Below are 22,644 nucleotides of genomic sequence, written 5' to 3'. Positions count from 1 at the left end.
ACTAAAGGTCAGTTTTCATTCCAATCCAAAGAAAGGCAGTGCTGAAGAATGCTTGAACTACTGCACAATTGCTCTCATTTCACACGTTAGTAAAGTAATGTTCAAAATTCTCCAAGCCAGGCTTCAGCAATGCATGAACCGTGAACTACTATATGTTCAAGCTGGTTTTAGAAAAGGCAGAGGAACCAAGGATCAAATTGCCAACATTCTCTGGATCATCAAAAAAGCAAGAGAGTTCCAGGAAAACATCTATTTCTGCTTTATTGACTATGCCAAAGCCTTTGACTGTGTGGATCACAATAAACTGTGGAAAATTCTGAAAGAGATGGGAATACCAGACCATCTGACCTGCCTCTTGAGAAATATGTATGCAGATCAGGAAGCAAAAGTTAGAACTGGTCATGGAACAACAGACTGGCTCCAAATAGGAAAAGGAGTACGTCGCTGCATATTGTCACCCTGCTTATTTAACTTATATGCAGACTACATCATGAGAAACGCTGGGCTGGAGGAAGCACAAACTGGAATCAAGTTTGCCAGGAGAAATATCAATAACCTCAGATATGCAGATGATGCCACCCTTATGGCAGAAAGTTTAGAAGAACTAAAGAGGCTCTTGATAAAAATGAAAGAGAAGAGTGAAATAGTGGGCTTAAAACTCAACATTCAGAAAACTGAGATCATGGCATCCGGTCCCATCACTTCATGGGAAATAGATGGGGAAACAGTGGAAACAGTGTCAGACTTTATTTTTGGGGGGCTCCAAAATCACTGCAGATGGTGACTGCAGCCATGAAATTAAAACATGCTTACTCCTTGGAAGGAAAGTTATGACCAACCTAGATAGCATATTGAAAAGCAGAGACATTACTTTGCCAACAAAGGTGCGTCTAGTCAAGGCTATGGTTTTTCCAGTAGTCATGTATGGATGTGAGAGTTGGACTATATAGAAAGGTGAGCACCAAAGAATTGATGGTTTTGAACTGTGGCGTTGGAGAAGACTCTTGAGAATCCCTTGGACTGCAAGGATATCCAGCCAGTCCATCCTAATGGAGATCAGTCCTAAATATTCATTGGAAGGACTGATGTTGAAGCTGAAACTCCAAAACTTTGGCCACCTGATGCGAAGAGCTGACTCATTTGAGAAGACCCTGATGCTGGAAAAGGTTGAAAGCAGAAGGAGAAGGAGACAGCAGAGGATGAGATGGTTGGATGGTATCACCAGCTCAAGGACATGAGTTTCAGTAAACTCCGGGAGTTGGTGATGGGCAGGGAGGCCTGGCGTGCTGTAGTCCATGGGGTCGCAAAGAGTTGGACATGACTTAGCGACTGAACTGAAGTAACATTAAGGTTCAGAAATTGCTTTCATTTGGTCCCTAACTTAATTTATTGCTGTTATTTGAGACTATTTAAGTGTCAGTTACAGATGTGAGAGTTGTACCATAAAGAAGGCTGAGCACTGAAGAATTGATGCTTTTGAATTGTGGTGCTAGAGAAGGCTCTTGAGAGTTCCTTGGACAGCAAGATCAAACCAGTCAATCCTGGGGAAATCAACCTTGCATATTCATTGGAAGAACTGATGTTGTAGATGAATCTCCCCCGATAATTTGGTCACCTGAAGTGAAGAGCTGACTCACTGGAAAAGACCATGATGCTGGGAAAGATTGAGGGCAAGAGGAGAAGGGGATGATGGCTGGATGGCATCACTGACTCAATGAACATGAATTTGAGCAAACTTTGGGAGATAGTGAAGACAGAGAAGCCTAACATGTGGCAGTTCATGCAGTCAAAAGAGTCAGACACAGCTTAGCAAAAGAACAACAACAAAGTGATAGCTCTCTGATGTGGAATTGTGTTTTGAAGGATAATTTAATTCAGCTCTCAGATTCCACCACCACAACTCACATCCTTAGATGCTCAGAGTCTGATGTTATGCTAAATTCTGTATTTACACTGAGTTCTCATCCCAGGAATAGAACTTTCTTTTTCAAAGTGTGAGTTTCCTGGGAGTAGAACTTTCCTTTATTCATAGATTTGATTCCTACATTTGTTCACTCCCTGGCTATTTGACTGTGACATTCACTTGATAAAAACCACAGGTTTTTCAAAGATAGATAATAATTGCAATTTCAGAAGATGTGAAAAGAAAACAGATATGTGTATAAAGCACCCACCAAAGTGTATACACACAGGTAGGCACATGAGTAACCCTGATTATGATAATGCTCCTGCTGAAAAAGGACAGGTAGAAAGAAAAGGAAAAAGGAAAAGAAGTGAGAGTAGGGGGAGAAGCAGAAATAAGAGAAAAAAGAGGGAAGAGCTGGAGTGCATAATGGGAGAAATAATGAGATTGTACTCTTTTGCGAGGGCTTTCCAAGTATCTCTTTCCTTCATCTACCCAGTTCTCATCTTTGGTGCAATTGCAAAGCATAATGAGACTCTGAGAGACTTTGTTTCCTCTTCCCCCACCTCCCCCAGGAGAAGCCCATACAAGCTGCTTCTCACTTTTTCTGTGCTGGCCTTGCCCCATCTTTTGACCTCCTTTCTGCATTAATTCACCTCCCCAGCACCACTCCATCCTAAAGCTTGAGAGCTTCTCTTCCATCATGATTTCCTGATTCATGAGAACCCTTTATCCACAGCCTGTCTAATGGTTGTCTCAGTCCAGTTAGATAACGTTGGAGTTAGATTTGAAATTTAAATAGAGTTGGAGGCCGCTGTCTCTGTTTTGTAAACTACATGTTAAGGAAAAAAAAAATCCCACTGATTTTTGTCGAGTTAATTTAACTGTCCTAAGTTTAAGAGAAAAGAGTAACTGGAACACTGAGAGAGCAAATGTAGAATAAACATAGAAGTTAATTCTCAGCACAATTATTCTTTAAACTCTAATAGCCAGTAAACGTAAACATGAAGCGACAGTTTCTTCATTATAAATGTAAACACACAAAGAAACTTACCCAGCAGCAGTTTAAAACAAACCAAGAGATAAAACCTCCTAGTTTGCTTATGCCTGAGCCTTTTTCACAAAGACTGTCTTTCTTTTTGGTTTATTATTTCCTACCTTAGCACTGTGGCTATCGAATATATAGTTACTAAAAGAGTTAAGCCTGGTGCAAAATAATTCTAGAGTCAATGAAGAAAGAAAAGTACTTTTCACATAACTTTCAAATTATGTAAAACCTAGTTAAAATGTGTATTTTCATCCAGAATATCACTTTTTTGCCTCAGGCCTAACCATTAGCTTGTTCAAACCATGGATGAAGCAGGCATGAGTCTCTGGGCATACAATTGTAGGGAAGAGCCACCCACACACACAGGAGGAGATGTTTCTGATTCCTTATTGAGTAGGTTTCAGAGCTATGCAATCAGGGTCACTTTCCTGCACTTTCTTTGATAGACAATTCTTTTGATCAAACAGAATTCTTTCAGTCTTTTGTACTTTGTTCTGTTATAATGCAATAAGAATAAAGGAACGTTGGTTGCCTCGTGAGTGGGTGACAGTGGTTAGAACTGCCTTCAGAGGAAAGTCTGAAACTAAGATGAGCAGTGCCCTAAATGGCCTATGGCAGAGTTAGCATGCAGACAGCTGAGCATAATTCAACACGTTTCTGCATCTCAACTGTTGCCCTTGTCAAATATTCTTACTCGTTTTGGGATAATTTTGACGTCATTCTTCTTGAGCTTCTGCTGAAATAGCTCATTCTCTCTCTTATATGTGTGTGTGTATAAAACTTTTATGTATAGAAGTTAGCATCATTATGTGCTAATTGCTTATGCTAATTGGGAAATATTAAGGTAAACGATGTGTATTTTAACTAAAGTGAAAGTGAAAGTCGCTCAGTCATGTCCAACTCTTTGCAATCCCATGGACTGTACAGTCCATGGAATTCTCCAGGCCAGCATACTGGAGTTGGTAGCCTTTCCCTTCTCCAGGGGATCTTCCCAACCCAGAGATAGAACCCAGGTCTCCCTCATTGCAGGCGGATTCGCTACCAGCTGAGCCACAAGGGAAACCCTTTAACTAGAGTAGGTGGTTTAAGTGACTCCATTTCAAAGACAACTTCACTTCAGTCATTCTTATTTTTAAATCTGCCTCTAGATATTTCCATTCCCAATAGCAAAATAAATAAATGGACTAACAAACAGCAGTAATATATTATTTTACTTAAAGAAAAAAGTGAGATTTCAAATGTGCAGAAGGTCTAGGATGTTACCACCACTTTCAGAAATGTACACACATTATCTGCTTTTTAAAACATAAGCTTGAACTCAAGCAGATTTGCATCTTCTCAAATAAATTGATGAAGTTCAAATAAGTGACCTATAGTTGCACAATTTTATTATATTTATCACACTGTCTTATAATTTTTGTTAACCTACCCTACATGAAATTGCCTATAATTTTAATAAGCCTGTATATAACATTTTGTATTCTGCATTCATGTACACATTTCCTTATATTAGCATTAACTTTCATACTTATTATGGCAATAGAGCATAATATATTTAACAATACAGCATTCCATAGTGTTAAAGCAGTTCCCTTTTGTTAGGTCATGGTATTAATAATAGCAGTTATAACACCTAGCACTTACCAACTGTTTACACAATGAGTGTTCTGTTAAGCACATCTTTTTACAAAGTAGAGACCATGCTTGGTTTGTTATGTGGAACACCTTGACTTTAATTTGGTAGACTTAGGTCTCACCTTCCTGTGTGATGATCAATCAAGAAAAAAATTCTATTTTGATTCCTAACTTTCAATTTTCTCCTCTGAAAAAAATAAGAATAATAACAACTGACTTATAGGTTGTATCTACCAGAGTGTGACACATGGTAAATTTTCAAGATATGGGAGAAGATTGTTCTTGGGAACTACTTCTAAAAATGATTTAACCAACCGTATAAAATGAAGATATTTGTATGATTTTGTGCATATTTCTATATGGATTTCCAGGATAATTAAGTAGTCAGGATCAGCAACTATATGCTGTGTCCTTTTTTTTTTTTAAACCAAATCCTCACCATCTTTCCATCATTCTTCTTTTTTCATTCTTTATTTGTTCTTTAAAAAAAATAATAAAGCCTATTATGACCAAGCATTTATGAAGTCACTTCTTGACTCCAGGTTGCATCTGGCATGAAGTCTAGTCTGTTCAACTAGCATCAGGGCCAGTGAATAGGCAGAAAGGTAGGCAGGTGTATGTGTTCACATGTCTGTCTTCTACAGGAGCCGTAGTTGGTCATCTTGATGTATCATATCAATGCACTTGGCCAAGATATAGCCTCCTGGGAAAGACACATGTAAATAAAAAAGAATACAGTATTAATCATAAAAATAGGTTTATACACAAAATGTTGTGGCTGTATATTTTTTGTCTAAGTGATTAAGGAGGTTGCAGGATTCATTTCTGAATTAAATTTTTAAGTAAATACCAATTTACCAGTTAAATAGAGAGGAATCCAAAGTTTAAAAGGTATAGTCTACCCAGCAAAAACAAGATGCAAATTCAAATATGACAACATGAAAGAGACCTACCATTTTCCTACAGCCGTAATGACTGTGGTAGATGATTAGTGTTAGGGTAAGAGGGTGAGAAAGTAAGCAGGGTCAGAAAGTACACAGGAAGCTGGCAAATATCCTGTGCCTCCTATGTGACAGGCAATATGCTGGACATTTTATGCATTTTTGGTCCTACAGTTCTCAGAATAACCCTATTTAAGAAGTGATGGAAATAAGACTTTGAATAGAAAGTCAGTTGTCCAAGGTCATGCAGCAAGAAAAATAGTGGAATTGATGTTCAGACCCAAGGCTTTGAGATCAAAACCCCTTTTCTTGTTATCAAGATGCAATTAATATTTAAATGGGAAACCACTTAAGTATCTTTTCATTTGTTTTGGTTTAATTAACTTCTCTGAAGATAAATCTTTGGAATTTTATTTTGTATTGTCTCAAACTTCATCAAAAGCTTGGAGTGGTTGTTCTAGAAAACTTATTTTTAACTTTTCTTTGATATCCTTCAAATGAAAATGCTTCTTCTCCGTATATTTTCATGTATTATGTAGCAGATTCTTTTTAATATAGTTCTTATGCTTTGTTTTGTTTTGGTTCATCCCCTGTTTATCTGTTATTAGATATGACCCACTATTTGCTTTTCTATGGGATCGATGGAGTGTCTTTTACCTGCTTTAGGATGTCTCTGTTTTCTCTTACAATCTTTCTGAGATCTTCAGCAAGAAAACAACAAAAAACAAACCAAAAAAAGAAAAAAAAAAACTGGTTATCTGGCTTTCTAGAGGCTGGCACATACAGGGAGAGAATCAGAGCCTGGAGATTTGATTTGCGTCATGAGAAATTCATTCTGTCATACTGAAAAATAATATTTATTCTGGTGGCCGGATTTCTCCATCCATCCTCATTGGTCCAGCCTGTATGCCAGACTGAGTATGGCTGAATCTACCCTCCTTTCTGGTACTTCCTCCAGGAAGCCCCCCAGTCCCCCGAGAAAAAGCCCTGCTATACTCATAATACTGCATTGCCCTGGATCTATATAGGGAAATGGATTCCCAGCCCCTGCTTCCAATCTGCTGTAAAGCATCCCCTTTCTTTAATATCATCCCTTCCAAATTGAGAACTAATAATTCTCTAGACCAGAAATCAGCCAATGGTATCTGTAAAGGGTCAAATAGTAAATATATTTTAGCCTTTCAAGTCCTACTGTTCTTTCACAACCTCTCAACATTACTGTTATAGCATAAACGTAACCAGAGACAATATATACGTGAGATGTTGTGGCTGTATTCCAATAAAATGTTATTTATAGACTCTGAAATTTGAATTTCAAATAATTTACACTTAAATGATTCCTTTGATTTCCTCCAATGATTTAAAAATGTGAAAGCCATTTTTAGCTCACAGGCAGCAGTCTACAGTTTGCCAGCCCTTGCTCTACACAGGCAGGATGCTTGTTTCTTCTGCAGGGTAAACTGGAATCTGACCATCATGGTCTCCAGTCTGACTGCTTTCACTACAGCATCTCCAGTGCAGAGCAGCACTTCGTAGTTTCTTGTGATCGTGCAGTTTCTACCAATTTTCTCCTCTATCTGTGGGTCCTCCCCCCTTGCGATCTGGTCACAGGCAAGGTGCTTAGACTTTGTTAGCAGTTAGTATCTAATCTAGAAATGAAAGAGGGATTGTGTTTTTTTTTTCCTCTCTCTCTGGAAAATTTTTGTTATTTTACATTTTTTGTTCTTCAGAAACCTCTCCAACTGAACTAAATTAAACTGACTGCTTAATAGTTTGTATTTCTTTTAATGATATATATTTGAACTTCATCCACATGATTTTTAGATTATTCTTCTTAACCTTTCCTCTTGAGATTATGTTGCAAACAGGAAGATAATTCTGGTAAATAAAGGAAATAATTGACAAAAGTGTGACTTGAGACTTTCTCTTTTTCAGTTTCTACTTTTGTTGTTGCTGTCACTCATTTACTTAATCAACAAATATCTGTGTGTACCCAAAAGATCTTACATTTTGACATACAAAGATGAGTAGAATACCATGTTTGTTTTCTAGGATACTAAATGTGAAACAGTGATACCTGTTTTTATAATCGTCTTGATATCTGTTCAGTTCAGTTCACTTCAGTCGCTCAGTCATGTCCGACTCTTTGCGACATCATGAATCGCAGCACGCCAGGCCTCCCTGTCCATCACCAGCTCCCGGAGTTCACTCAGACTCACGTCCATCGAGTCGGTGATGCCATCCAGCCATCTCATCCTCGGTCGTCCCCTTCTCCTCCTGCCCCCAATCCCTCCCAGCATCAGAGTCTTCTCCAATGAGTCAACTCTTCACATGAGGTGGCCAAAGTACTGGAGTTTCAGCTTTAGCATCATTCCTGCCAAAGAAATCCCAGGGCTGATCTCCTTCAGAATGGACTGGTTGGATCTCCTTGCAGTCCAAGGGACTCTCAAGAGTCTTCTCCAACACCACAGTTCAAAAGCATCAATTCTTCAGTGCTCAGCCTTCTTCACAGTCCAACTCTCACATCCATACATGACCACAGGAAAAACCATAGCCTTGACTAGATGGAACTTAGTAGGCAAAGTAATGTCTCTGCTTTTGAATATGCTATCTAGGTTGGTCATAACTTTTCTTCCAAGGAGTAAGCGTCTTTTAATTTCATGGCTGCAATCGCCATCTGCAGTGATTTTGGAGCCCCAAAAGATAAAATCTGACACTGTTTCCTCATCTATTTCCCATGAAGTGATGGGACTGGATGATATCTGTTATTCATACCATAAGTCATAGGGAGCACAAGTTAGCATAGGAAGAAGTGTGTGCCTGGCATACTCCATGTGCTATGAAAAAGAAGAATAAATTACAGAATAGGGCCCTACTCGCAGCCTTAAATATTGTTAAATGAGGGGATTGCCTGCATTGCAATGCTGTTGTCAAGACTAAATGAAATTTTACACACAGACATGCTACAAGTGCTTAGCATATAACCTCCCCCCTCAAATTTACAACAGAATGTTAGGTGTTTTGGGTTAAGTTTTTATTGGTAAATTTATAAACTTCCAGTAATGTGATACAGTTTACTACTAAAATATTACTTCTTAATCACTATATAATGTCTAATCACTAAACTTTTTACTTCTTTACTGATTTACATGGTGTGGTTCCACTGCTATACTACTCATTAACAGAGTTGTATAAATTAAAGCCCTTTCATTGGATTGCTTGTCAGGCATCTTTTTGTTTTTTAATGCTGAAGGTTGTAAAGATGCTCTTGTGCAAATGGTACAAAATGATATCTACTGACTAACTGTCTTTTCTGTGCGTGTCTGCTTAGGTCTGAACAGTGATGGCACTTATTTCTGTTACGAGTTTCTCAGTGGACTGTGGATTGACTGAACTATACCCATTCCCATCATGATGTATACCACCAAGGCTCCTCACTAGTAAGTCATTCTCTATTCAGTATCATTTGTGTGGTTATATATTGAGATTTTTGACACAGTATGCATTTATCTTGCAAAAAGTATGTAAGACATGTGCATTGGTGCTCCTATTATGAAACATGGCTAGACAGTCTATGTACCAACCAATTGAAAAATGAAAAAGTACATTTAGATGCACCTATCATATATTTTTACTTTTTGATATATATGGTAATGTAAGTATATCTAAATAGGCAGAATTCAGAAGTATAGAATTTTACCTCTCTTTTAACTGAATGAAAGTAGTCACTGGAAAGTTTCAGTGACTTTTGGTTCTGTCATCTCATATAAATCTTGCAGTGTAAGACAGAAGTATCTTATTTAGCTTAATATTTTGAAAAAGGTCAATTTTATTGCTGTTGCTCCTAATAGGGTATCTGATATACTTCCACTTACACAGGTATCATATGGTAATTGACATGGGATATCTATGGTGTCATTGAAAGGAAATTCTACTCAATTTCCTTAATTTTAGTTCCAGCTCCAACATTTATCATCTAACTAGTCCCTTAAATCTTTAGGACCCAGTTTCTTCATCTATGTAATGAGAGGCAGACATTCTGCTTTGCCTAATTCATAAGATTGCTTTAAAGGATAAATGAGATCCTGAATGTGAAATTATCAACAGTAAAACCCCATAAAAATAGATGATATCTGTGGCTCACTAACACCACTAGTAGGAAGGTGGAGGATTCATGTCAATGTATGGCAAAACCAATACAGAATTTTAAAGTAAAAAAAAAATAAAAAATAAAAAAATAAAGGATCAGCTTTTAAAAAATAAATAAATAAAATAAAATTGGTTAATAGAGTCAAACATTTTATATGTTATTCACCTAAGAGATAAATGATAAGATTATACTTAAATTAATGACCCCAATTTTTTTTTGTATTTGAGAAAGTTATGATTAATTAAGGAGCACATGTTCCTCGTATATACTTGCACACACAAATCCCCATCAATCATAATAATTAGGCTTCTAGTTCTGATCTCCAGAATATTTACTCCATTAGAATTTATTTTTAAGTGTTTTATACTTAGATGAGACAAAATACAAGATACTTTTCATGGGTAATTTCATTTCAGGATACCAAGAGGACAATGTAGAAATGCAGTTAGATATTACTCATTCAGTTTTAATATGTTAAAATTATTGTTTCCTGAAATCTCTTTAACACCTCATCTGATCATCCCCTTTAGCCAACAGAATGTAGCATTAGTCTGCTTAAAATAAAAAACTGAAAACGAAAATTTTGACAAATGTATTTAGTAATACAGAGAAAGACTTTTCCACTAAAGTTGAATGAATTATTATATAATCAGGCCAGTACAATAAAAGTGGTTTGCAAGTTCTTTTCCAGAAATTGGAAATGATTACCATTGGAGAGGCAATGGTTTACTACACAGATAAAATTTTTACATATAAGTGAGACAAAAATCTTAATTAACAGGTAACATGCAGTCACTTGCTTGTATTGTAGCATAATGCTTAAGTATGGTGGGGTGAGGCGGGGCTAGAGACAGATTGCCTGGGGTTGCAACCCAGATTCATCATTTTCCATCTCTGCAGTGTTGGACAGGTCATTTAACTGCTCTTTGCCTTAGTTTCCTCATCTGTAAAATGGGTCTAATAATGAGTATTTATTTCATAGGATTGTTGTGTGAATTACATGAGTTAATTTGGTTGAGCGCTTAGCAGCAGCACTGTGTGACACTTGGTAGGTAATCAGTCAGCATTAGTGATTATTATTCACTGTATAAGCATGGGATTATGGTGCTAAGTATAGGTTCTGGAATCAGAAAGCCCTAGGTTCAAAACCATTTATGAATTAATGGTGAAATCTAAAGTAGTAACTGAACTATTTGCATTCTTAGTTTCTGAGAAATAAAATGGAAATAATTAAAATATACTCCATAATGCTTTTGTTAAGATGGTTTAACACAATATCTGGCACCTTTGTTGGGAATTTTGAAGGTATATTCACAGATTACTATGTAATGCAGTTGTAAAATAACATGCATCAGAGATTCTCTGTTTCTGAAAGTATCTTGCCATATGTTATATTTAGGGCACTTTAAGAAATGTGTCCAGTTACATGATTTGCTCTGTCTGATCCAGAATTTCAAAAAAGACAAACAGATAATTTCAATCAAATTACAAGTACAAACAACAAATATGACATCATGATTAAAAAACGAAAGTGACCCACTGCATTTGAAAATATATAGGTTATTTTCAAATATCTTTTGATATTGATTTCTAACATAACTTCCACAGTGATGAGAGAGCAGGCTCTGTATTATTTCAATATCCTTAGACCATGAAGTTTTTGCCCTTTGTTTTATATCCCTGGATAGGTTCCTTGTCTCCTGGTTTATAGACTCTGGGAAACTAAATAGAATTTATATCCTGCTGTTGTATGAAAATTGTATAAATCTTAATTATGTTGAAGTGGTTCATAGTGCCTTTTAGGTCTACTATATCCTTCTACTTTTCTGTCCATTCATTCTATTAATTTTTGAGAGCTTGATATTGAAATTCCAACTAAAAATCTTAATTTTTCTAATTAAAAATAATTGTAATAAAGAGTAGAACTATATGTAACTTTGTTCTGCATTTTCCAAGTCTTCTATAAACGAATTATCATACTTTCATAATTTAAAAAAAATAAAAAAGAAGAAAAAAATAAACGTAACAGAAATCCATTGACTGTTTTTTAAGCCTAACAGGGAATCAGTTCAGTTCAGTTCAGTCGCTCAGTCATGTCCGACTCTTTGCAACCCCATGAATTGTAGCACGCCAGGCCTCCCTGTCCATCACCAACTCCCGGAGTTCACCCAAACTCACGTCCATCGAGTCGGTAATACCATCCAGCCATCTCATCCTCTGTCGTCCCCTTCTCCTGCCACCAATCCCTCCCAGCATCAGAGTCTTTTCCAATGAGTCAACTCTTTGCATGAGGTGGCCAAAGTACTGGAGTTTCAGCTTTAGCATCATTCCTTCCAAAGAAATCCCAGGGCTGATCTCCTTCAGAATGGACTGGTTGGATCTCCTTGCAGTCCAAGGGACTCTCAAGAGTCTTCTCCAACACCACAGTTCAAAAGCATCAGTTCTTTGGCGTTCAGCTTTCTTCACAGTCCAACTCTCACATCCATACATGACCACAGGAAAAACCATAGCCTTGACTAGATGGACCTTTGTTGGCAAAGTAATGTCTCTGCTTTTCAATATGCTGTCTAGGTTGGTCATAACTTTCCTTCCAAGGAGTAAGCATCTTTTAATTTCATGGCTGCAGTCACCATCTGCAGTGATTTTGGAGCCCCCCAAAATAAAGTCTGACACTGTTTCCACTGTTTCCCCATCTATTTCCCATAAAGTGATGGGACCAGATGCCATGATCTTAGTTTTCTGAACGTTGAGCTTTAAGCCAACTTTTTCACTTTCCTCTTTCATTTTCATCAAGAGGATTTTTAGTTCCTCCTCACTTTCTGCCATAAGGGTGGTGTCATCTGCATATCTGAGGTTATTGATATTTCTCCCGGCAATCTTGATTCCAGCTTGTGCTTCTTCCAGCCCAGCGTTTCTCATGATGTACTCTGCATATAAGTTAAATAAGCAGGGTGACAATATACAGCCTTGACGTACTCCTTTTCCTATTTGGAACCAGTCTGTTGTTCCATGTCCAGTTCTAACTGTTGCTTACTGACCTGCATACAGGTTTCTCAAGAGGCAAGTTAGGTGGTCTGGTATTCCCATCTCTTCCAGAATTTTCCACAGTTTATTGTGATCCACACAGTGAAAGGCTTTGGCATAGTCAATAAAGCAGAAGTAGATGTTTTTCTGGAAGTCTCTTGCTTTTTCCATGATCCAGCGGATGTTGGCAATTTGATCTCTGGTTCCTCAGCTCCTTATTTGTTAGGCAGATTGGGATGTTAGTACATTTAAAATGACTTTCCAGACAGAAAGGGAAGAAAGAAAGGAGATGGAAAAATAAAATACGTGTCACAAAGTGGTGGAGAAGGAGAGTTTGAACTTTCATTTTAATAATCCTATGCTCTAGAACAGATTGTATACTTGTTCTTATTATGAAAAAATTTATAATATTTTCTTTTGGACTTGTGTTGGACAAAATTCAGTGGTTGAAATGGGTGACTATTTTCATTTTTTTGTTTTTTTAGAAAGGTACATTTATTCATCTAGAATAAACGAGACAAATGAGTCATGATTTTTTTCCAAGATGGGAAGTACTGATAAATTGGGGCCGTAATCCAGGAGTGGATTGTGGCTGGCTGCTATGTATCACTCAGAACAGAAAGCTGAGTCTGTTTCCCTCACGTGTTAGTTATAAACCATCTGAAACAATGGTGATGTTCTCTCAGTCCATCTCTGTATCCATCCATATCAGCCTCCAGAGAGTATTTCAAAGTAAACAGAACCCGACTTGTCCATAACTTGGATTATAACATTATTGAATGCTTCTGTACACAGTTTCCTTTATTCTTATTTATTTCTTCAATAACTTTAGCTTTTATCAAGTTTGCACCTGACTAGGAAAATCATGTTTGTGGAGAAAGCTTTGAGGGTAAAGGCTTTTGGAGGTAGATTCTTAGGTCAGAGCCCACAACTGTGGATGTGGGCTTAGGCTTGACTGGTGCTTTGCTGTCCCTGCATGGGATCCTAGATGACCAGATACACTGACGTCTCTGGTGCTTTTCTGTCCTGCTTCTCCTGGACTCTGCCTTATCCCATGCTTTCAGTCCTTCAGCGTGGCCACCATTCATATTTTGAACTCTCATATTAGGATTTCGCATGTAACAAAACAAAAAAGCAGCATCATGGTGTTGGAATACCAGCCCTACTGGACAGACAGATGCTCATGTGTCCTTACTTATTTTCATAGTCTTTATAGATTTGTGATGTTTATATTAAACATTTTTTGTGAATTTAGAAGCCTCCTTCTAAAGGACTCTGACTTAGATGTCAGTCTCAGTTCAGTTCAGTCACTCAGTTGTACCTGACTCCTTGCAACCCCATGAATTGCCACGCCAGGCCTCCCTGTCCATCACCAACTCCCGGAGTTCACTCAGACTCACGTCCATCGAGTCAGTGATGCCATCCAGCCATCTCATCCTCTGTCGTCCCCTTCTCCTCCTGCCCCCAATCCCTCCCAGCATCAGAGTCTTTTCCAATGAGTCAACTCTTCACATGAGGTGGCCAAAGTACTGGAGTTTCAGCTTTAGCATCATTCCTTCCAAAGAAATCCCAGGGCTGATCTCCTTCAGAATGGGCTGGTTGGATCTCCTTGCAGTCCAAGGGACTCTCAAGAGTCTTCTCCAACACCACAGTTCAACAGCATCAGTTCTTTGGTGCTCAGCTTTCTTCACAGTCCAACTCTCACATCCATACATGACCACAGGAAAAAAGATAGCCTTGACTAGACAGACCTTTGTTGGCAAAGTAATGTCTCTGCTTTTCAACATGCTGTCTGGGTTGGTCATAACTTTCCTTCCAAGGAGTAAGCATCTTTTAATTTCATGGCTGCACTCACCATCTGCAGTGATTTTGGAGCCCAGAAAAATAAAGTCTGACACTGTTTCCACTGTTTCCCCAATCTATTTCCCATGAAGTGATGGGGACCAGATGCCATGATGTCAGTCTAGTACTTGATAAAAAGGTATCTCTAAGAACTAGACAGAAGTGCCAGAATTTTGAGGAGACGTAGGGTATTCAGAAGGCAGAAGTACTGGAGTGGGTCGCCATTTCCTTCTCCAGAGGATCTTCCTGACCCAGGGATCAAACCCAGGTCTCCCACACTTTAGGCAGTCACTTTACCATCTAAGCCACCAAGGAAGTCCATTCAGAACTGAAGTTTCCTCTAAATTGGAGACAGGAGATTGAAGTGATTATCAATGGAGCTTTAAGAATAGGTCTACTCAGTCAGGTAATAATTCTAAGCATAACATCATTGTGATAAGGGGAATAGTGTAAACCTCTGATTCACAGTTGTGAATGAGCAGAAGGTATTCAGGGACAAGCAGAAGAGTTGATTAAATTTGAATAACTACTGCAGAGTAACCAGAAGTGGAATAAGATGAGTTGTGAATGCCTCAAGGAGTTTTACCTGGCCCCCTTTCATTTGTCTACTGTGATCTCCTCCACCTTTTTGCTGGCCAAGCCCAACCTAGAAGCACTCCAGCCTTACATGTGTGACACCACAAGCCTCCTCCTGTTTCTGGATACTGCCTATCAAACTCCAATTTGTCCTTCCAAACTCATTTGACATGCTCTCCCTTCTATGAAAACTTCCTTAATCCTCCTTTTAAAATTAACTACTCTCTTTTCTTTCACCCCTGTATTATGTACACGCCTCTTTGGTAGACTACACTCACTTTTTTTCCAATTATTGGTTGATATTTCTATCTCAGTCCATGCAAGCTGCGAAAACAACACCATTGACTAAGTAGCTCATATAAACAATGGAAGTTTATTCCTCACAGTTCTGGAGTCTAGAATCCAATATCTGCACTGGCAGATTTCATGTATGGTACAGGCTTATTTCCTAGAAAGCCATCTTTTTGCTGTGTCCTCACATGGTGGAAGTGTTGAAAGCAATTTCTTGAGCCTCTTTTTTTGTATCCTAAATGTATTAATCCCATTAATGAGAGCTCCACACTCATAACCTAATAACCACCTCCTGGAGGCCCAACCTCCAAATACTCTCACACTGAGCATTAGGATTTAACATGAACTTGGGGGACAAAGGAGCATTCAATCCACAGAAGCATACATCTTTCCTACCATTCTTGCCTTATTGAGGGTAGTCCTTATCTTCCTCAGTAAGATTATTATTAATTTACATGGTTAAAAATAACCAGAAAAATGAAAAGTGGCTACTTGCAATGTACCATGATGGTTATATCGTTTGTACAAGTTATATAACTGACTATAGTAACTTCCTTAGTAGTTTATCATTAAGCATATTATTTTTAGATCAACATTTCAAAACTGATAAAAAATACTTAATCTCATCTTGACTGAGGCTAGCATGATTTCCTCCATGTAAATTAGTAAGAAAAAATAAAGTACTTCTCAAGGCTTTATTCAGTTCAGTTCAGTCGCTCAGTCGTGTCTGACTCTTTGCAACCCCATGGACTGCAGCATGCCAGGCCTCCCTGTCTATCACCAATTCCCGAAGATTTTATTATATTTATAATGCATATCACATTTGTGTGTATATGTATCATATTCATGAAAAGTATCTACCATTAATTTCACTTGAGAAGGGAGGAATGTATCTATTAAGTATAATCAGCTCAGTTCAGTCACTCAGTCGTGTCTGACTCTTTGTGACCCCATGAATCGCAGCACGCCAGGCCTCCCTGTCCATCACCAACTCCCAGAGTTCACTCAGACTCACGTCCATCGAGTCAGTGATGCCATCCAGCCATCTCATCCTCTGTCGTCCCCTTCTCCTCCTGCCTCCAATCCTTCCCAGCATCAGAGTCTTTTCCAGTGAGTCAACTCTTCGCGTGAGGTGGCCAAAGTACTGGAGTTTCAGCTTTAGCATCATTCCTTCCAAAGAAATCCCCAGGGCTCATCTTCTTCAGAATGGACTGGTTGGATCTCCTTGCAGTCCAAGGGGCCCTCAAGAGTCTTCTCCAACACCACAGTTCAAAAGCATCAATTCTTCGGCGCTCAGCCTTCTTCATAGTCCAACTCTCACATCCATACATGACTACTGGAAAAACCATAGCCTTGACTAGACAGACCTTAGTTGGCAAAGTAATGTCTCTGCTTTTGAATATGCTGTCTAGGTTGGTCATAACTTTTCTTCCAAGGAGTAAGCGTCTTTTAATTTCATGGCTGCAATCACCATCCACAGTGATTTTTGGAGCCCCCAAAAGTAAAGTCTGACACTGTTTCCACTGTTTCCTCATCTATTTCCCATGAAGTGATGGGACCGGATGTCATGATCCTCATTTTCTGAATGTTGAGCTTTAAGCCAACCTTTTCACTCTCCTCCTTCCCTTCATCAAGAGGCTTTTTAGTTCCTCTTCACTTTCTGCCATAAGGGTGGTGTCATCTGCATATCTGAGGTTATTGATATTTCTCCTAGCAATCTTGATTCCAGCTTGTGCTTCTTCCAGTCCAGCGTTTCTCATGATGTACTCTGCATATAAGTTAAATAAGCAGGGTGACAATATACAGCCTTGACATACTCCTTTTCCTATTTGGAACCAGTCTGTTGTTCCATGTCCAGTTCTAACTGTTGCTTCCTGACCTGCATACAGATTTCTCAGGAGGCAGGTCAGGTGGTCTGGTATTCCCATCTCTTTCAGACTTTTCCACAGTTTCTTGTGATCCACACAGTGAAAGGCTTTGGCATAGTCAAGAAAGCAGAAATAGTAGGTTCCTATAGGTTCAAACTGTTTTTTTAAAAATTGAGGGAAAAATAACCAAATCCCAAAACCCCTCTATGTCAATCAGCAAAAAGGCTTTGTAATATAGCCAACTGAAATTTCATCTGAAATTTATTTCAGTAACCGTATATCACCTGGAAGAGGACTTAAAATTGTTTAGGTTAACTATTTATTTTCAAATAGTACCATTTTAACAGGAAAGACTGTTAAGTCCACTAAATCATTATGGAAACACTCGACTTTCATCTTTGTTACTTACTGTACTTCAGTCATAGACACAGGAGTCGATACAGGCTAAGACTTATAAGTAGCACAGGCTATCTCAAGCTATTCAGCTTTCACAGATGGCTATAGAGAGATAAGTGGGAAGCATTAGGCTAATAAAGACATCTTTAGGAGAGGAAAATGGGTTGACAGGGTACTCCAGTTCTCAATATGTGAGCTATTTTAGATTGACATGCTTTAAGCAAAAAGGGATAATGTTTGAATGAATCCTACATTAAGAATATTCATCCAGTTGTGTCAGCAGAAATATAATGGAGTCATGTAGGCATTATCCCTGAACTAAAGCTTGGATACACTCAGTAAGTAGAGTAATGCAGCAAGAATAATATATTTGAAAGACTCAGGTTTTGTTGCTGTTGTTTTTAATGTCCAAAGGTAACACTTGAGTGAATTCCAGGTTGTTTCCTGATGGCTTTGTTAGTGTCTTCAAACTGCAGCAACTTGGTGACCATTTCTGACATTCTTTTTAGCTGAAGGACTTAGAGTTGCAGGTTGAAATTTAATGATAGTGCTGATAATGGCTACCATCTACTAAAGTAGTAACTGTGCAGTGGGGTTTCACTGTACAGCATCCTTTAATATTCACAACATCTCTGCAAACATGGCTTTGTCTTCATTTTACAAAGGAGGAAATACATAAGGAGCAGGGTACACTACCAATTTATATGCATATTTATGTAACCTAAATTTGTGACAGCTTCACCACTGTAGAATGGCATGTAAATATGGAGGCACATGATATTTCATATGTGGAATTAGAAAACTAATTTTGCTTTCAAAAAGTAAATTATATATTAATTATATATTAAAAATATGCTTCAGATTTTAAACGGTGCCTTTTTTTATATCCTGAAAAGTAATTATAACATGATTAAAGATTTCCCCTTCTATCCTTCTCCAGCAATTGATATGGATAAAAATGAGAATCTGGATCTATTAGAGACATGTCCTCAAGCAGATACAGGAAGGTGTCTTTCAGGAGAATGCATTGACCGTTTTTAAGATTGAATGGTTTACCATTAAAGTCAGATATCTTTAACATGTTTTATTACATCTTATTTTTTTTTTCACATTAATGTGAGTGTGTGTGGTAGCATAATTGATTGATTCCACAAGGTGAAAACTAACATTCTTGGCCTTAATAAGTGTATTATATCCACTAGCGTGTGTGCTCAATCATGTCCAACTCTGCAGACCTTTGGACTGTAGCCCACCAGGCCCCTCTGTCCACAGGATTTTTCAAGCAAGAATACTGAAGTGGGCTGCCATCTGCCATTTCCTTCTCCAGGGGATCTTCCTGACCCAGGGATTGAACCCATATATCTTGTGTCTCCTGTTTGGCAGGTGGATTCTTTACCGCTGAGCCATCAGGGAAGCCGTATGTCCACCAGGCATCCCATCAAATTCTTTCTCTTTTGAGCTCAGTTATCTGCAAAGAATTGTTCTGATTTCTCTTACATTTGGCTTATCTATATGGTGGACAGAGATCACCAGTGTTTTACTGTCTCTTATATGTGCCACTCAATTCATCTGAAGGAAAAAAAGTCTAAAAACAAATAAGCCTAGGAAGCAGAGATAGTTTTGAAGAAGCCATGTTTTTTTATACCTGTTGTTTAATAAAGAAGATAATTACAATATTTTGAAGTCATTTGAAATTTAAGGAGATTAAATTACCTGGAAAGAACATCACGTTTTAAATTATGTTAGTTAAATACTTGAAATTGAAGAACTCAGGCGTCTCATGTACTCATGCTATAAATATTAATGGACCTCTTTCAGTGTAGTAGGCCCTGAGTTATGTACAGTAAACAAAGTTCCTGTATTCGTGGAGATTATATTTCTAGGTTGCAATTGGGAAGTGAAGGGCAGGAGTTGTGGAAAGAAAGGAAGTAGAATATGCGTGTATTTATGCATATATGTGTGTGTGTGTATGTGTGTACATATAAATGTATGGTAATATGTATCATTAAATATATATATGCACAAATAGTAATAAATTTGATTTTAAATGAATGACCTTTTTGTAGCAAAAAGAATTCTTGCTTTAAAGTTTTTCTAAAGCATAGTTTTAGATTACAGAGTTTGAAATTCTTACTCACCAAAAGTTTGTATTTTAATCTTTTCTGGAATGGGAAATTTTTATAAACTATCTCAGTCATTGTTTTAGTCAATGGTTCATGTGTCTGCTATCTTATTTTCTTTATCCCTTTAAGAATATTTGTAGATGTGTCAGAATCTGAAGGAGAAACTCCCGAGACTATTTTGTACACCATCAGATTGCATTGAGAGTGCAATCGGCTGATGAAGGACGGAAAACTTGAACCCTGTGAGACCGAAAGTGGGGCGGGTTGCGGGGAGAAGATTAAATTGAAGGAATGGAAGCAATTTCTAAAATCCAAGTTAAAGTTCTCTTTGTGTTGTTGAACTGTGAAATAGCATGGGCAAGTTACCTAATCACGTGAAAATTGGTTATAGAACCAGTTATTGATTCAAATGCTTTATTTAATAAGAAGTATAATTTAATATCAGATGTGTACTTAGAGCTTGTGACAAAAGGAACAATTCAAAACCTGGAAAAACAAAGTGTCAGCCTTGCATGCACTGTGATAAGCTGGTTTTCCAACTCAACAGTGAGCCAATCATTTTTAGTGATTTTTGGATATAATATAATGACTTCTTTATTAAGTTCAGTGAGTAAGTGGATGTTAAACTCTGTTTACTTTGACTGCCATGATAGATAAAGCAGGCTATTCTTCTGGGATAAGATGAAAACATTATAACAAAGCAATCATTTAAAAAATACTTCTTTCTTCCATGAAGCACAGGTTCATGTTTGAAAACTTACCTTCTTTTTAACTCTGAATATATGGTTTTCATGATTTTTCCCAAATGATGTAAAAATCAGTGCTTGACACACAAATATGCCACAGAAGATTTTGCAATTGTTCTCAATTCATTTTTGAATTTAGCTTTTATGAAAAAATATAGTTAATAATATAGTCAAATGATAATATCTAACAGCTTTTTTTTTTTTTTTTTTGGCTGTATGGGGTCTTAGTTGCAGAATGAGGTATCTTTGATCTTTGCTGCAGCATACGGGACCTTTTAGCTGCAGTGTGTGGGATGGACTCTTAATTCTGACATGTGACATCTAGTTTCCTGATCAGGGATCAAACCTGGGCCTCCTGCATTAAGAGCATGTTGTCTTAGCTCCTGGACCACCAGAGAAGTTTGTCTAATAACTTTTGACAGTGAGTTGAAAGAGTGTTGAGGTGGAGCAAAACTGGTAATGCCTCAGTCCTAATTTTGCCTTTTTCCATTGCTCATTGTAGGCAGCAAAAATAAATCTGCCAAAGGAAAATTGTTGACAAAGTAATTATCATTGGGTCCCAACCCTAGGTACTAACTACCTGAAAAATGTAGCATTTGAATAATAATTAAAATGTCAAAACTGTATAATCATACCAAATAATGCAGAAAAATAAATCAACTGAAATGCTCTGAATATTAAACCCATTAAAAATACATTAAACAGATTATGGTAATGTCTCAAGCTTCCTTACTAAGCTGGATATATCTACACCTTCCTCAAGGAAGAGGCACATAAATTGCAAGGTAGAGGTGGTAAGTTTAAGGCAAAGAAAAACCATTCTATATAAAGAGTAGTAGGTTGTTTGCTTATTTCAGTTTTGTTACAGTTCTTCCTACAAAATTAGCACAAAGCAGGGCATGTAGAAGTAAATAAATGTTAGTGGAATTTAATGATGCTTCTGCTTATTAATTTGTAAATGTAGCAATTTGTCTTCATTATTGTCTGTAGAAAGTCATTGATAACCAGTTATTGCTCTGAACTTGGATTACGGTCTTTTTACATGGATTCACCAGTTCATTGGGCTGAGAAGAGTATCCTTGCAGTATATCTCTTAAAGGAATGTTCTATTGTGAACTTGAATACTTATTTAAAGACATATTTAAAATAAAATCTTGGGTTTCAGCTTAGCTTTGGTCTTAATCTTGACCTTTAATACCATTATATAACATATTTCCCTAATTTCTTTGTTATAGGCAAACATTTTTAGTTAAACGCAAGTTGCTAATATATTAGTTATTGCATCAAATTTTAACACCAAATTCTGAGGAGTTGACTTTTACACATATTAGATTTCTTTCATAAGATTTCAGGAAAAATTAAGTAGAATTTCAGGGCACAGCACAGTGATTGATTTAATTTGGTAAATAAGATTTTACTGTTTAGTACAGAAAGATAATATTTATTACACCTGAGTTAATTACATTGTTGCATCTCAGTAGATGATCATGGGGATGTATATTTGATAAAGGAAGATGTTGCATTAAACCCCGAATTGCAGATCTATATAATAATTTCCAATGTCTATGATATACCCTATCCATCCTTTCCCCCTTTGTCCTTGTGCAACCCAGTTCACACACAATTGATCATTCCCAGGGTGGCATCTACATCAGCCATTAAGGGAAAACAAAACATTTCTTGGCCCTAGTCTGTCTGTTTTGGAATTAATAGGAGTAGTTATCACATTGCATTTTCCCAAGTAAATTTAAGACTGATGGATGAACTAACCATATGCCACTTATTCATAGTAAAAGGTAAAAATGGTGAAGTATGACACATTGTATGCAAAGTTCTCTGGAACCAAAAATGTATATATGCAAAGAACAGGAAGAAATACTGAGACAATTTTTACCCTGTAAAAATTATGAAGTAATATTTTTATAAGCAAATTAATTAGAATATATCAATATTTATTAGCTAATAAATTTACTGTAATGTTACAGAATGAAGTGTTGCTAAAACTGTTTTTGCTAAATCTTTCTTAGTGCATTTATTGGTTTTGTTATAACTGATAAGTGCAAAGAAATAGAGGAAAACAATAAAATGGGAAAGATTAGAG

At 37.3% G+C, this 22,644-nt stretch overlaps 1 protein-coding gene across 1 annotated transcript in view; it reads left to right on the top strand.

Moving 5' to 3' along the window:
* The first annotated feature begins 8,864 nt into the window (after positions 1-8,864).
* Positions 8,865-22,644, top strand: part of LOC120865400 (muscarinic acetylcholine receptor M3) — a 390,390-nt gene continuing 376,610 nt past the window's right edge. Inside the window, exon 1 of the mRNA XM_040242676.1 lies at positions 8,865-8,967. The gene's annotated coding sequence lies outside the window, so the exon portion shown is untranslated. The remainder of the gene's footprint in view (positions 8,968-22,644) is intronic.

The sequence above is a fragment of the Oryx dammah genome, unplaced genomic scaffold (genome assembly GCF_014754425.2).
Source record: "Oryx dammah isolate SB20612 unplaced genomic scaffold, SCBI_Odam_1.1 HiC_scaffold_6, whole genome shotgun sequence".
Lineage (NCBI taxonomy): Eukaryota > Metazoa > Chordata > Mammalia > Artiodactyla > Bovidae > Oryx > Oryx dammah.
The sequence above is the reverse complement of the archived record's forward strand: the minus strand, read 5'-3'. Positions and strand labels throughout refer to the sequence as shown.